Source organism: Pteropus medius, unplaced genomic scaffold (genome assembly GCF_902729225.1).
Source record: "Pteropus medius unplaced genomic scaffold, Ma_sr-lr_union100, whole genome shotgun sequence".
Taxonomy (NCBI): domain Eukaryota; kingdom Metazoa; phylum Chordata; class Mammalia; order Chiroptera; family Pteropodidae; genus Pteropus; species Pteropus medius.
The window spans coordinates 13230-30867 of record NW_024351052.1 but is presented as its reverse complement, the minus strand read 5'-3'; the positions used below and the strand labels follow the sequence as shown (position 1 = coordinate 30867).

Below are 17638 nucleotides of genomic sequence, written 5' to 3'. Positions count from 1 at the left end.
TAAATGAAATTGAAAATAAACCAAAAAAAAAAAAACAATAAAAAAAATAAATGCAACAAAGAGCTGGTTCTTTGAGAAGGTTAATAAATAGACAAATCCCTGGCTAGACTAACTAAAGAAAAAAGAGAAAGGACACAAATAAACAAAATCAGGAATGAAAGAGGGGAAATTACGACTGACATCGCAGAAATACAAAGGACCATACAAGAAATCGATGAAAAAGTACATAACACCAAATTTAATACCCTAGAAGAAATGGACCAGTATTCAGAAAAATATAACCTTCCTAGACTGAATCAAGAAGAACTGGAAAATCTAAAAAGATCGATCAGCAGTATGGAAATTGAAACAATCATCAAAAACCTACTAAAAAGTAAAAGTCCAGGACCAGATGGCTTCCCCAGTGAATTGTACCTAACATTCCAAGATGATTTACTACTTATTCTTCTCAAACTCTTCCAAGAAATCAAAGAGGAGGCAATACTTCCCAACTCATTTTAGGAGGTCAATATTACCCTGATACCGAAACCTGGTAAAGATAACACACACACTCAAAAACTACAGACCAATATCTCTTATGAACACATATGCAAAAATTCTATATACGACACTAGCGAACTGAATACAGCAACATATTAAAAAGAATATACACCACAATCAAGTGGGCTTTATCCCAGGGGCACAGGGATGGTTCAACATATACAAATCGATTAATGTGATACACCGCATAAACACATTAACAAATAAGTATCATATGATCATATCAATAGATGCAGAAAAAGCCTTCAACAAGACACAGCATCCATTTATGATCAAAACACTTAACAAAATTGGTATAGAAGGAAAGTACCCTAAAATAATAAAGGCCATATATGACAAACACTCAGCCAACATTATACTTAATGCCGAAAACCTAAAAACCTTCCCTCTAAGATCAAGATTAAGACAAGGCTGTCCATTATCGCCATTGTTATTCATTATAACATTGGAGGTCCTGGCGAGTGCAATCAGACAAAAGAAAGATATAAAAGGCATTCAAATAGGAAACGAAGAAGTCAAATTGTCACTATTCGAGGATGACATGATTCTCTATATAGAAAACCCTAAAGACTTCACAAGAACACTACTAGAAAAAAAATAAGCAAATGCCATAAAGTCTCTGGATACAAAATTAATGTTCAAAAATCCATAGTGTTCTTAAGCTCTGACAATAAAGTGTAATTAAAAGACATGGAAAAATAATTTCTTTTGCAATTGCAACAAAAAGAATAAAATACCTATGAATAAATTTAACAAAACATATGAAGGACATATATAGTGAAAACTACAAGACCCTATTAAAAGAAATTGAAGCAGACACAAAGAAATGGAAAGACATTCCGTGTTCTTGGATTGAAAGAATCAACATAGTTAAAATGACCTTACTACCTAAAGCATTATACAGATTTAATGCAATTTCCCTCAAAATCCCATTGTCACTTTTTTAAGAAATAGAACATAAACTCATAAAATTTGTATGGAAGCACAAAAGACTGAATTGCCAAAGCCATCCTGAGAAAAAAGAACGAGGCTGGAGGCAGCACTCTGCCTGACTTCAAATTATATTACAAAGGGACAGTAATCAAAATGACATGGTATTGACAGCAAAGCACACACGTGAACCAGTGGAACAGAATTGAGAGTCTAGAAAGAAACTCATATTTCAAACACAGGTGCCAAAAACCTACAGTAGAGAAAGGAAAGCCTCTTCAATAAATGGTGCTGGGAATACTGGAAAGCCACATGCAAAAGAATGAAAGTAGACTGTTGTCTATCACCATATACTAAAATTAACTCAGAATGGATTAAGGACCTGAATAAAAGACCTGAAACAATAAAATGCATACAACAAAACATAGGAACTAAATTCAAGGACCTTGGACTTAAAGGGGATTTTATGAATGTGACCTCACAGGCAAGGGAAGTAAAAGCTAAAATAAATGAATGGGACTACATCAAACGAAAAAGCTTCTGCTTAGACAAAGAAACCATCAACAAGGTAAACAGACAACCATCTGAATGGGGAAATATATTTGCAAACAACACTTCTGATAAGGGTCTAATATCCAAAATATACAAAGAGCTTATATAAGACTCAATAATAATAAAAAAAAGCAAGCCAATCAAAAAATGGGCAGAGGACCTGAAGAGATGCTTCTCCCAAGAGGAGATACAAATGGCCAAAAAATATATAAAAAGATGCTCATCATTGCTAGCTATTAGAAAAATGTAAATTAAAACCACAATGAGATACTATCTCACACCTGTTAGAATGGCTATAATCAACAGGACAAGTGATAACGAATGCTGGAGAGGATGTGGAGAAAAAGGAACCCTCATACACTGCTGGTGGGACTCCAAATTAGTACAGCCACTATGGAAAACAGTATGGAGGTTCTTCAAACAACTAAGACTTTATCTACCGTATGATCCAGCAATCCTTCTACTGGGTATTTATCTCAAAGACTTGAAAACCCATATCCAAAAAGATATTTGCACACTGATGTTCACAGCAGCATTATTCATGGTGGCCAGGACATGCAAGCAACCGAAGTGTTTTACAACGGATGATTGGCTAAAGAAGCTGTGGTGCATATATACAATGGAATATTACTCAGCCATAAGAAGAGATGAAATAGAGCCATTTACAACAACATGGAAGGACCTCGAGATAATCATGCTAACAAAATAAGCCAGACGGAAAAAGTTGGAAATCACATGATATTACTTATATGTGGATATAAACCTGAAAGCAACAACGGAACAAGACAAAAAATGGAGACTTATAGACATGGACTATAGACTAGTGGCTACCAGAGTTGGAAGTGGGGGAGTAGGGGGAGGGTGAAGTGGGTGAAGGGGATCAAATATATAGTAGCTAAAGGAAACTGGACTTTGGGTACTAAACACACAATAGAATATACAGATGTTAAATTATAATGTACACCTGAAAATTACATAATTGTATTAACCAATGTGACCTCAATAAATTTAATTTAAAAAAACAACTGAAAAAAGAAGATGGAAGATGGCTGAATGGAAAAGAAAACAAGATTCATACATATGCTGCCTGCACAATACCCACTCAGATCAAAAGACACCCACTGACTGAAAATAAAGGGATGGTAGAAGGTATTAAATGAAAAACAAAGTGGCAAATAGACTTTTAAACAACAAGAGACAAAGAAGGACCCAGTAATCTCCACTTCTTGGTATTTATCCAAATAAATTCAAAAAGCTACTTCCAGGGGATATGTGAATCCATATGTTCATTGCAGCATTATTTCCAATGACCAAAATATAGAGGCAACCTGGTTGTCCATCAATAGATGAATGGATAAAGAGGTGATACATATATACAGTGGAACATTACTTAGTTATAAAATGAATGAAATCTTCTCATCAGCAAAAACATGAGTGGACCTAGAGGGTATCGTGCTGACTGGAATAAGTCAGACAAAGAAAAGGAAATGCCTTATGATTTCACTTATGTGGAATCTAAAGAACAAAATAAATGAAAATACAAAACGGAAACATACTTATAGATACAGAGAACATTTTGGCGTTTGCCAGATGGGAGGGTGGTTGGGGTGAGGGGGTGTGAAAAAGGGGAAAGTTTTAAGATATTCATATTTCCAGTTATAAAAAAACTTGGATAGAAAGTACAGCCTAAGGAATATAGTCAATAATATTGTAGTAACTATGTATGGTGTCAGATGGGTACTAGATTTATTGGGTGATCTAATTTATTGGGTGTCTAATTACTAAGTTGTACACCTAAATATAATACAATATTGTATGGCAACTGCAATTGAAAAATAAATATTATTTTTAAAAGAAAAGAGAAAAAATAGATATGGTATGAACCATTAGAATTAGCATTATGAAATAAAATCCTCAAACTGTATTATGAAAAGAAATTATAAAAGGATATGGTTGTAAAATTAAATTGCAGTACTATTTCTGTTAGAAAATTCAAAGAATAAATTATGTAAAAATTTATTTAATATGTGAAAATGGAAACACTGATCAACTTTACTTTGCAACTATTTCATCACCTGTGAGGCTATATATATATATGTATGTATTAGCAATTTACTTTCCTAATGAGAAATTGTCTGTTGGAGCCCTTTGCTTTTGTATGGTGGAGCTGGAGTGTTTACATTCCGGTCTCTGATCACATTCTTTCAAAAATGAATTGGAGGTTTGTTAGTTTATTTATTTATTTTTTACCAAATGAATCTTTGCCATTTAGTTTTTATGTTTGTATAGATATATTTGTGGAGATGTATAAATAAATATACACATATATTTATAATATATGTATACATATAGAAATATACTTATCGATATAAATTTTGTGTGGTCCAGCCCATGAGGAATTCTATTTGTTAGGAATTCTATTATCAGAATGACAAACTAACAAATGCTGGTGAGGACATGGAATAAAGGGAACACTTGTACACCGTTGGTAGAAATGTCAATGGAAATAGAGCTACAACATGATCCAGCAATCTCACTGTGGTTGTTTGCTGGCTTGATTTATAAATCAGTGTGTTTATGATGCTGACAAGAGAAGTGAACACTGATTTCAGTAGTGCAAAGGTCAGTGTTGTCAATTAAATGATAACAATGGAAGGTCAATTAGAAGGAGGAATGAAAGGCACAAAGTGCTCCCAGTAAAAGTTGTCCAAGGCCTTTTTCATTAACAAGTGTAGAGAAATTGGGTGTTAGCTGTGTAGAAATAGAATGTGAAGTGAGGGCATTTCTTTTTAGTTTTAAGATGTGGCATATCTGACTGTTTTCATGTCAATGACACATTTCAAGACCAAGAAATGCTTGCAATTCTCTTTGCCACAGTATTTCATGAGACAAGCATCTCACAGTATCTTCCCTCACCCTGGGTTTCACATTAAAAAGTTTATTTACTATATGACAAGGGGAATGCTAATGAGCTTTACTCTGCAAATATTTTGTTACTTGTGACGCTGTCTATATATGTGCATTTGTCAGTCATTTACTTTCTTCATCTCAGATTGCCTGTGAGAGCTCTTTGTTTCTATTTGGTGAGATTGGAGTGTTTGCATTCCTGTGTTTGATCACATTCTTTCAAAAAACAATTGGAAGTTTAATTTTTTTCCACAAAATGACTGTTTAATCTTTAGGTTTTTTATGTATATATAGATATACTTGAGGAAATATATGAGACTATAAATTTAGTGTGTTTGTGTCTATCAGGAATTCTATCTATTAGGAATTCTATTATCAAAATGACAAAATATAATATTTGCTGGTGAGTATGTGCGGAAGGGGGAGCACTTATACACTTTTAGTGGAAATGTATATAGGAATAGAGCTATCATAAACATTTTAGCTATTTAGCTATTAATTTTATTCTATTCCCTCCAATTTTTCTGCAAAATGACATGTTGTATAAGAAAGATATGCACACTTGTATAGAAAGATGTGCGGCTGGAAAGTGTTAAATTGTGTGGTCTCTAAAGTTCACACTTGTGGAATCCACCATCACCCACCGTCATCCCAGTGCCACCAATTTGTGTGTCTGAGATGACACCTGCACTCATTTGGGTCCTCAAATCTGCTCCTGCATGACAGCTCTGTCTCAAATGTGCATCACCATCCACTGTCTTTCGAACCAGAAGCCTTTGCATCAGGCCTGTGTGATCACTTCCGTGAACACCACTGGGTATAGTGGTCAGGAGCATGGACCCTGGGCCCAGGCTGCCTGGGTTCAAATCCCAGCTCTGTTGCTTACTACCTGTGTGATCCTGGCCAAAAACTGAGCCTCTCTGTGCTTCAACCTGTCAAGACTAGTATTTATTATTCAGAGTTTATATGAGGGTAGAAAGAGTTAATGCCTCGGAACTGTGCCTGACACAGAGTAATGGCTTCCCGTGTGGTGTTCTTTTCTTCAGCATGTTACATATCTGAAATCATCTTGTGTGTATCTATTTGTCTTTGGTTTACAGGCTGTGTCGTCCCACTCTAAGATGTCATAGTGACCCTCATCAGTGCCTGGTCCAGCACTTGGCACATCACATTTGCTCAGTAAATATTTGGTAGATATATTCATTCATTTATGTATCTTCTACCTTCAAAATGACACCACACCACTTAAGTGTCAGCCACATCTCCTTCCACTCTTTCCCCCACTGTCTTAACTATTCTTAATGACCTACATGTGGGTCCAAGCCCCACAACTTGTTAGCTCCATGACCTTGGGCAGTCATTCCCCTGTTGTAGTCAGGCACCCTAAGACCAAACGTGGGTCCAATGAGGACTCACAGAACTCAGCAAAGCTGTTACATTCATGCTACAGTTTATTACAGTGAAAGTGTGCAGATTACAATCAGCAAAGGGAAGAGGTACATGGGACAGAATCCAGGAGAGACCAGGAGTGAGCTTCCAGTTGTTTTCTCCAATGGACCTGTATCGACAACACTTCATTCTCCCAGCAATATGTGTGACAACATGCATAGGGTATTGCCACATAGGGATGCTCACCTGAGCTTTGGAGCCCAGTGGTTTTATTGAGATTCAGTCACATAGACATGACAGCCTGCCTGCATGGCTCATCTTAATTTCCAACCCCTCCAGAGACTACGTTGATCTTGTGTGGCCTAAGGTCCCACCAAAAAACATATTGTAAGCATAGACTATCGATTCATAGTGGCCCAGTGTCCCCAGATAAACAAAGAAACTGTTATCAGGTAGGACATCGAATAGGCTTAGAAGCTGTCTCTCAGGAGCCAGACAAGAGCCAAAATTTCTTTGTAATGTGCAGGATTTGGACAAAACAGGCCTGCTAAATTAATCCTTATGGTATGCCTAGAATCTTTCAACTTCAGTTTTCATATCTGTAATATAAGGAAAATAACGGTCCCCTCTAAGAAATGACCCTCACTCATTCAGAGGGCTCCACACCACCTCCATTCCATTAACCTGTCTCTTCAGCATGCCCAGGTGATAATAATAACAGCTGACTCTCAAAAAACACTGGTCTCTTGCCAGGCACTGTTCTACATGCTTTATGCAGATTAAACGTAATCCTCATGGCAACTTTACAATTTTGATGTCATTATGCTCCCATCTTTGCCAATGAGAACAGCCAAGGCACACAGAAGTTCAGACAACCTCCTTAAGTCACATAGCTGGTATGTAAATTCACACAGCTAGTAAGTAGGAGAACTTGGATCTGGATCCCCATAATCTGGCTCCAGGGTCCAGTCATTCACTTAGCTGAATTTCACACTGGTTGTGCTATTGCTTTTGGAGGTGGCCAGTCCAACAGGGCAAGACTTGGGCCTGCCTCAGTACCTTCTCTCTCCTCAAGGTGAAACACAGCATCACACTCACTATAGGTGTTCAATGAATGCTATTTAATGAAAAAATGAATGTTCACAAAAACCTTATGTGCCCTCTTTAGAAAGAAAACTCAAGATCAGAAATCTAAGTTTTCCCATTAAGAATCGAAGTCAGCTTTTAATCAGTCGAGTGCTTAACAGATGGCCCTGGACAAGTCTCAAGGCAAATACATTTTGCTGTTTGCTTTTTTTCTGATTCCTGACTCCCAAAGAGAAAGAGATAAGGACTTACCTAATACAAAAGAAACATGTAATTTTTTTCAACCAATAGGGAAAAAAGAAAAGAAAAAAAATAGAGCTACCATATATTCCAGCAATCTCACTTCTGGTTATGTAGTTGAAGGAAATAAAATCACTATTGCAAAAATGTATCTGCATCCAGTCCATGTTTATTACAGCATTATTCACAAGAGCAGACATGAAAACAACCGAAGCCTCCGCCAATGAATAAATAAAGTTATATATGTATATATAATATATAATGAAATATTATTCAGTGATAAGATGGAAATTATGTCATTATAACAACATGGATGGATTTTTTAGGACATTATAATAACTGAAGCAAGTCAGAGAAAGAGAAATCTTCACCATCTCATATGTGGTATCTAAAAAGCCAAACTTATAGAAATGATCACTAAGCCTTGGACCAGGTATGAGGGAAATGTGGAGATATTAATCAAAGGTTAAAAACTTTGGTTAAGTTGTTTAAGTTCTGGGGATCAAATCACAGGAAGGTGACCATATTTAACAATGCTGTATTAGATACTTGAAAATTGCTAAGAAAGTATATTTCAAATGTTTTTACCACAAAGAAGTAATTATATGAAGTGTTGGATGTGTAATCTTGTTGTGTAATAATTTTACTAGATACATGTAATAAATTACCATGAGGTCTTGAAAATTACACAAAATTATGTGAATTTTATCTCAGTGCAGCTGGAAAATTTTTATTTTATGTCTCAAAGCAATAAATGGAGTTGTACAGTCCACCTAAGAGAAAGAGAGTGAATCAATCATGGAAAATAAATTAAATTCTACCTGGAACAAACAGACACTCAAGCATTTCATACTTCTTTGGACAACAAACATTTGTAAATTATGTGCTATAGATTTGCAATAAGGAGAATATGAAGAGTTGCAGAATAATTTGATTCACCAAGAAAGAGCAACTTTGCAGGTATTTCCTAGATTGGAGTACAGGACATAGTTAAACAGCTAGAAGAGTCTACAAATTCTTACCGTGGTCATTTGGAGCTTGAGTGAGGGGTTAGAGGTTATGTTCAAAAGAAAAACGCAGCATAGATTGGTGGCCCCTCTCTGTTTCTTGTGTGGGGTCCTGGGAGGAGAATCCCTTCAAGTTCACAGCTCCGTCACACTTGTGGAATCCACCATCATCCACCGTCATCCCAGTGCCACCAATGTGTGTATGTGAGACGACACCTGCATTCATTCCAGAGGCTGTTAAAAATTCATTGTTCAGTTATCTTATATAAGGATTCATAAATGACATTATATGATATACTTCTGAAAATACCTATTTTGATTCTTTTATATAAGGACTTGAGTGACATCATATATTATGGATTTTAAAAATTATAGTATGTAGAATAAGAACCTCCCAAAGATAACCACATCGTAATTTCCAGAAACATGTAATGTGTTATTTTTTGTTACAAGAAAGGATTAAGAGAGCACATGAAATAGGTTGGCTAATAAACTGCCTTTATGATATCACTGGCCCTGATTTTGCAGGTGGGACTAATGTCATCACCGTCACTCTAGAATGTGGAAGAGGAAGGAAGAAAAGTTGGAATCTGAGGGAGATTGGAAGATGCTACAGTGCTGGCTTTGAAGTTGGAGAAAGGGCCATGAGCCAAAGAATATTTGAGGCATGGGAAGGTTGATATGGAGAGAAAGCAAATTCTCTCCCGGAGCCTCCAGAAGAAATATGCCTGACAGATAACTTGATTTTAGTCCATTGTCTCTTCTGACTTATGACCATCTGAACGTTAGGTGAATTAATTTGTCTCTTTTAAACTCGTCAGTGTGATGTTTTGTTTCAGCAGCAATAGCAATGTTATACAGACATTTATTCGATAACTGATTTTGGAGGAAAGTGACTTTAAGGGTCTCAAGTCAATCATTTTGCTTCTCTTTGGTGAGGACATTTTGTGTTGAAACCCACACATAATAGAAGAAGAAACTCAAAGTCGAATTGGGGATTTTGTCCCATTAGCTGATACGGAGAATTTCCCATTGCATAAATGTAAATGTAGTTCTGAAATTGAGGCCTTTGGACATTAAGATAGGACATTAATTTATTATTTAAATCATGGACATGGACAATAGAGTAGTGATTACCAGAGGATGTGGGGAGGAGGAAGATAGAGAGCGTAAAACGGGTCAAATATGTGGTGACAGGAAGAAATCTAACTGTGGGCGCTGAACACACAATACAATGTATATATATATATATGCCTTACTGTTGAATTGTACACCTGAGACGTACTGGATTTTGTTTACCAATATCACCAAAATTTAAAAAAACGTAAAAATAAAAAAGATTGGCTGTTATTCACATGGGACTAATATCATCACCGTGGTCAAAGAATGTGTAACAGGAAGGAAGAAAAGTTGGAATCAGAGGGAAATTAGATCATGCAACACTGTGGACCTTGAAGTTGGAGAAAGGGCGTGAGCCAAGGAATGATTGTGACCATGAGAAACTGGAATAGGAGAGGAAAGAAATTCTCTCCTGGAACCTCCAGGAAGAACGGGTCCTGCAGACTTCTTGATTTCAGCACATTGTCTCCTCAGACTTCTGATGTCCAGAATTTTAGACGAATCATTTTTTTTTCTTTTAAACCCATTAGTATGATGTTTTGTTGCAGCAGCAAATAGCAATGTTATACAGACATTTAAATAATAATTGGTTTTGGAGGAAAGAGACATTAAGCATCTCAATCCATTCATTTTGCTTCCTGTGGGTGAAACGTTTTGTCTTGAAACCCGCACTAAGTAGAAGAAAAAATCTAAAGTTAAATTGGAGATTTTGCCCCATTACCTTGTACAGAGAATTCCCCATTGCATAAATGTAAATGTGGTTCTGAATTTGAGGCCTTTGGACATGAAGATAGGGCAATAGTTCATGATTAAAATTAAGGATAAGCCTTCTACAATAAATTTTTTCCTCTATGTTTTTATATTTTTAAAACTGTTATGTTAATTCAACCTAACATTATTTTCATTTCTATCCTCTCCAACATTCTCTCACATTTTATTTCAATGTAAAAGATGGGGTTACTGAGGCTCTTTATGTACATATAAGCGAGTGAGTGTGTTTATTTATTAAATAATCATATATAAATATATGTATACATAAGCAGACTACTAGCAAATGATAGAATTCTTGGCTCAACCAGTTTTTCCACAGGTTTCAAGTGTTCTGCACCACATTTATCACAAATATTATTGTCCAGTTTTACCATCAGAAATAAGATAACAGGCTCAGGGAGATTTCATTTTCACAGATATGTAATAATGCAATTAAACCTTTCATACAATTCCTTGAATGATGTGTAAACAGACCCATTCAATATAAACTATTAACTTGTTAGGTCTCTTTGATCCAGCAACTTGTACACTTCAAATAAGTGCTATATATTGCATGTAATTACACTCCAATCAAATAGCAAACAGGAAAAAAATTCTACTGATCTTGGCTCAAGGTAAGATGTAGAGCACAGGTAGCTTGATTCATACCTTAATGGAGAAGAGAGAAATATCATTTGGTAGAAAGCTAAGTGTTTTACATGGATATTAAAACAGTGACATTAAGTTATGGAAAATTACATTTTGTAAAGTCATTTTATTTTTGTAAACTAGAAGATTATACTACATAAATAAACTGTCATAAATTGGTTCAAGACAGGGGTGCATTACAGCCTCACACAACATCATGGATGAGCTGGAGATACACAATGTACAGACTCCGAGCTGATGTGGACCCATGAGTATCTGAGCAGAGATCAGAACAAATCCCATCATATAATCATATTTAATATAAATGATAGCATTTAGGTCAGCTTGTTACGCAGCATTAGCTATCGATACAATAAAAAGAATTGAATGAGGACACTTATAATTACTGGCTATTTTTAAATTATGGGCATATGTTCTGATATTTGGACATAGCATTTACAATCATCCTGTTATTTAAGTTTATTTTGGATAACTGGTTTAACAATCGATTCTGTTAAGGGTCACGTTTACGTAACCAGGAGAAGTTGGAAGGATGTGCATTTTAGCAGAAACTCTGAGGAAATCCTAAGACGGGGCAGGAATTCAAGTTCTCCTGTGAATCACACTGTGATCATGAATATGGAAGAATTTCCTGCATATGAGGAGCTATGAAAGGGATAATAGTGGCATTGTTCCTTCACTATGCAGTTAGTCATGTGACAAAATAGGAAAAGTGGAGATATTTTGTTCAGACTGTAGAGGAGTCATATTTGTAAGCAGCACTGAAATTTTGGAGGACAAACAGGAAGATAATTTAGTAATGAAATGTAAATACACCAACCATTCTTCACCTCAATGAAAACAAACCCTCACACGTGGAATCCATCTTCAATACTTCAGGAGTTGATTACAGCATGGAAAAGAAATCTTTGCACAGTCATCAACTGAGTAATGCTTCCTCGTGTACAAGGTCAATTCTTTCTAAAGAGCATATTACGTGAATCTATTTATCAAATTTGCGACTCTACCTGGAGATATATATTTGATAATCAATTTTATTCCTGGGTACTATGGCAGACTTTGTGGACACCGAATTCAATAAGAGAATAAAAGCAGAAGTCCAGTTAAAACCAGCAGAATGTTAAAGTCCATATTATCCTTAAGAGCAGTTAAGGGAGTGAAATAGAATAGAAGAGACCCCAAAGGAAAACTGTTTCACTTTTTCTGTGTAAAACATCACGTAAATGAACTTAGTCAACAAGTGTAGTTTGCTATATTTGAGTTATACAACTCATGAAGACTCTTTAGTAACACAAATGAGAATTCTAAAGATGATGTGGCCATTTGAGAGGAAATTATTTAATTTTTATTTTTTAGGGCTCTGGTTTCACTGTATTTACTATAAAATACACTAATGATAGAATGGAGGATGGACAAGGATGTGAAAACATCCATCGCAGGGTAACTTGACAGATAGCAGGACTCTAGCTGAGCTTTAAGGAACTGATTCTATTCTGGCTGGGGGTAAACGCACATAATTAAGTTTCACAGTTATAAAATTATCACCCTGAATTGAGGAATCAGAGGCATTTTGTTGTAGACATAATTCCATCTACAGATGCTAACTTTAAATTTAGAGAAGAAAAACACTCACTACATTAATATGATGGGTTGGGTTTCTTATATGTTTCCTAAATCCACCTACTATTTTTTTTTCTTTTGATGCAATTTATAGCTGTGGTAAGAAAAGTACCACAGTCCTGACTCAGACATGGTCTTTAGCTTCAGAAAGTCCATCAGTCCTGTAGTTGGCAGTCACTGCTAAATCTGTGGCTTGCAGAGGCCTCAGAACTCTGGGTTTGCCAAGTAGCGTGCTCACCATTTAAGCTCTGCCCGCATATAGAACATGTATCATGCAGTTCTAACCATGGCACAATACAACTGCTCTGAAAGATGTGGCTGCAGGGTAACTGCTGACTTCCTCTTCAACTGTGTAATCTTCTTTGCTTACCGAACACTCTAAACACACATCGACTTGCTCCTGAGTTACTGTCACTGTTGGAAGAGATGTGATCTTCTCCTTGGCAGCTCGTGGAGGCCCTTTGTTTTCCAGTTGTCTTAAAAGTTAGCTTATGATGGCATCAAGCCCTGTGCGAACTCCCAGGCATAGTCCCCAGGGATGGAGTGCAGCATCCCCCTCCAGAAAAACGGGTGTGGGGACACAGGAACTGCAGAATTTGCAAAGACTCCAGCAAAGAACTGTTGTATTATTCTTTCCATAGCTGGAGATCTACCGGGATGAGTACTTCTTTGCAATCTATATCTCCCAATCATTGGCAACCTTGAAGGCCGACTTGGTCCCCAGAGTCAGTGTGAGTTTGGTGACCTCACTCATTGGCTCTATTATTTTAGTCCAGTGGATTGCTACTTAGAAATTGCCTAAAATCCTGTATAATCATACTGAGGTTCGAATTGCACCGGAACTCTGCAAAATGTGTTATTTCCTATATGGCTGCCACCACCACCAAAAAAGCTGGAATCATCTGTCACTTCTTCAATTAAGCCTGATTCATATCTGGGATGATACATATTCTGGGAATTTGAGGCTGATCTTGCCCTTCCAAAAGTGGCAGAAAAACCAGTGCTTGGCGGTAGCGGTCCCAGAGCTCACCTCTGCTGCCTCTGCCACCACTTCCTCAGTGTGCACATCTGTCTTTCAAGAGTCGGCATCCATCACGGGAATCGTCCCGGCACAGAGAGTCAGGAGATCAAAGAGGAAATACAGCAGACAGTGACTACAAGGCCTTCTTCCAACACCAAAGAGGCACAGGGCAGAAGAAATTATTTTTAAGATCCATATGTCTTCAAACGATAAATGGAATTTTCCAAATATTCTTGGTTTAAGTCTGGGAAATACTTTGTGAGACTGGGAAAATGGACTAAGAGAGAAAATATCTATACATCAGAGCAGAAAGCATATTAAACAATTACTTACATTTTTATAGAAAAGGTGGAAAACTAAATGGAAATTCCAGCAAATAAATAAAGGAGGCATATTCTGTTTTCACAATTTTCTGGTTCCAAGGCTTTTAGCTCTCCAAACACAGAAAGTTCTTCAGCCCCAGAACAGTTGTCCCTTTTCTAGCTGCCATCCCACAGAATCTTTTCAGAGCCCCCTTTATGTCTTTGTTCCTGAGACTGTAGATGAAGGGGTTCAGCATGGGTGTGACCACAGCGTACATCACCGAAGCTACTGCACCTGAATGCGAGATTTGGGTAGCAGCAGAGCTGAGGTACACTCCTACACTTGTACAATAAAATAAAAAGACAATACAGAGGTGAGAAACACAGGTAGAAAATGCTTTAAACCTCCCTTGAGCTGATGACATTCCACGTATGCAGGAAACAATCTTAGAGTAAGAGTAAAGGATCCCAGCAAAAGGAACACTAGCCACCATCACGGCTGACAAATTTATCGCCAGGTTATTAAGAAAGGTGTCAGAACAGGCAAGTTGGATCATCTCATTGAGATCACAGAAAAAGTGGGGGATTTTCAAGACTGTACAGAAAGATAGTTGCAACATCATCAAGCTTTGTAACAAGGAATATAGGGCACTCATGATCCAGGACACCAGAAGCAGCAGTCCACAGAGCCTGGGGTTCATGATGACTGTGTAGTGCAGGGGGTGACAGATGGCCACAAAGCGATCATAAGCCATCACAGTCACAAGGAAGTCGTCCAACACTCCAAAGAGTATAAAAAAGTATATTTGTGTGATACAGCCATTATAGGTTATGACTTGGCTCTGTGTTTGGATGTTCACCAGCATCTTTGGGATAGTGGTGGAGGTGAAACAGATGTCCACCAAGGACAGGTTGGAGAGGAAGAAGTACATGGGCGTGTGGAGGTGGGAGTCTGAGCTGACGGCCAGATGATAAGCAGGTTTCCAAACATGGTGATCAGGTACATGGAGAGGAAGAGCCCAAATATGAGAGGCTGCTGTTCTGGTTCATCTGAAACTCCCAGGAGAAGAAATTCTAAAATTTGTGTACCATTCCCTTGTTCCATGTGGTGGAGGTGATGACTGGATATGAAAAAAAATAAGATGATTAATTTTTATACATGAGTATTACTAACATGTGAAATGCTGCAATTTCTATTTTAACCATAAGATGTATATATGACATGTATATGGTTTTGTAGAGATTTGATCTCCTTTAAGTAAGGTCATGTGACATCTCTAATTACAAAGTACTGCCATTCTCTTAGCAATTTGCCAAATAAATCATTTTTATATTGGTTTAATGAGAAATTCTTTTACACACTGAGGAAGTCCTGACCATGTTCTAGACAAGGAGCACAGGGTGCTGAAAAACAGAAGTCCCTATAATCCAAAGATGGAGAAGGAATATAAGAAAGTGAAAAATTATACACGATGTTAGTTGGTGCCTGTGCTTTGAAGTAAAAGAAAGTATGTGTACAAGTTCGTAGATGTGCGTGTCATTTTCAATGGAATTGAGAAAGACTTGAAACAAGGTGCTACTTGAGCAGAGACCTTAAGGGAGATGCAGAAAAGACAGGAAGATTTTGGGGAAGTGTGTAGCCTGCGTGGGAAAGAGTCAGTGCAAAGGTCCTGAGTTTGGCACTTGCCTCAAGTAAACATGCTCAAAGGAAGCCATGTGGTGAGGGAAATGAAAAAGAAGGAGATGATAGGGATGCTGTCAGAGAGTGGAGGAATGACATGGCCTCTCTGCTTCAGATGAAACTTCAAGACCCTTCGAGACCCAGCGATCACTCAATTACATATTGTTCCTTAAACTTTATTATCTTTGCAAGGAATCCTGTGAGGAGTGATGTCTTCTTTATTTCCATCTTTTGATTGACATTCTGGATCCGTATTTTAAAGAACACATTTCAGAGAATATGAGCCAGGTACCCCTGCCCTGAGAAGTGAAGAAGTGCTCAGCTACACAAAAAACACACACTCACACCCACCTCCTGGGTCATGTTAATACTACCTTATACTCACCCCCAGACACAATAATGATGAAAGAAGTAATACAAGGCAAGATAATATCAGATTATCCCCCTACAGATTATAGAATAAGTTCCAAAGTCCATTGATAAGCCCTCAAATCGACATGTAAAACTGGGACTCCATTGTCATATAACTATTTTCTGCACTTATTTTAAAATTAGTTAAATAAGAAGAGATTAAATAATGAAAGATAGAGGACAGAGAGACAGAGAGACAGAGAAGAGACAGAGACACAGACAGATCTAATAATCTCGATGGTTCCTGAGAGAGTGTGATGAGGAGAAAGCATCCTTAATTGGTAACATGCCTACTGCAGTTGTTTTGCCTTATGCCCAGAATTATCAATAAGGTAGCAAATAACTATTTATTCAAAACAGAAAACAGAAATTTCTTTATGTGTCAAGATAACTCACAGATCAAACATATTACTAGAAAATTTGCAAAGAATAAACCTACAATTTACAAAAGGAAATATACGATGTAGAGAAAAAAAGCAGAGATTTTTACAGCTGAAAAGAGACATTAGTAAACAACATTAAGTGCAAAGCCTTGGAAATTTGAAAACTCGGTTTTGTTTCTGAGATCTACCACCACTTAGTTTTTTCAATGAGAGACAGCTGAACATTCTAAATGCTAAATCCTAAACCAAATAGTATAGGAAGTGATATCAATTCAGAACGATGTCAGGTTTGAACAATATATGTAACAAACTTAGGAAAGTTAATCATCTGTTGTCTGTTGGCAAATAAATGATGACCACTGTGATGAGACGAGACAGATTATTTTTTTCTGCATCTTATGTCTCCATTACTTCTCCACCTCTAGGATCTCAATTGAACAGCCATATTTTATTGTCACCTCTCCCATCTTCTAAGGGCTGGAAACCCTCTAGACAGAAATCACATTGACCCACGAAGATCTCCTTATATTGAAAACTGTTCAGAAGACTCCCGAATTAAACTCCATCCCAGTGATTCCTCAAAGAAGAGAGAAGTCAAATTCTGTAGATTCAAACACAAGGCTCATGTCTTGTGACCTTTTCACCCCTTTCACCCACACAGAGCCCTGCCCGTGCTCACACTAATCTCCCAAACGTTGAACATGACTCCCAGCTTCTCCTGGCACCACAGCTACAAAGCTCAGAGCCTTTACACTCATACTTCCTTCTGCTTGCAGTCTCCCCACCAGACATTTTGGAACTTTCCAAACCCTCTCCATCCTCCAAATACCAAGTCCTCTTCAGATTGCTTGCATCTTCTCCTTCATGATTCCTTTCTTTTTCTGAACATTATCACAGGAAAAATACTTTCTCATCAAGTTAATTACATATTAGGATACCCATGGTATAATTTTTATTTATTTCTCTGTCTTTTCTCCCTACTACACAGTGAGTGCAGTGAGGCATGTAGCATGTTAAACAAATCACCACCT

General features: G+C 37.2%; 2 pseudogenes; both read right to left on the bottom strand.

Moving 5' to 3' along the window:
* Window positions 1-12952: 12952 nt before the first annotated feature.
* LOC120586022 (E3 ubiquitin-protein ligase RNF115-like) lies at window positions 12953-14026 on the bottom strand (annotated as a pseudogene).
* Window positions 14027-14257: 231 nt separating this feature from the next.
* On the bottom strand, window positions 14258-15237 carry LOC120586023 (olfactory receptor-like protein OLF4; annotated as a pseudogene).
* Window positions 15238-17638: the final 2401 nt, after the last annotated feature.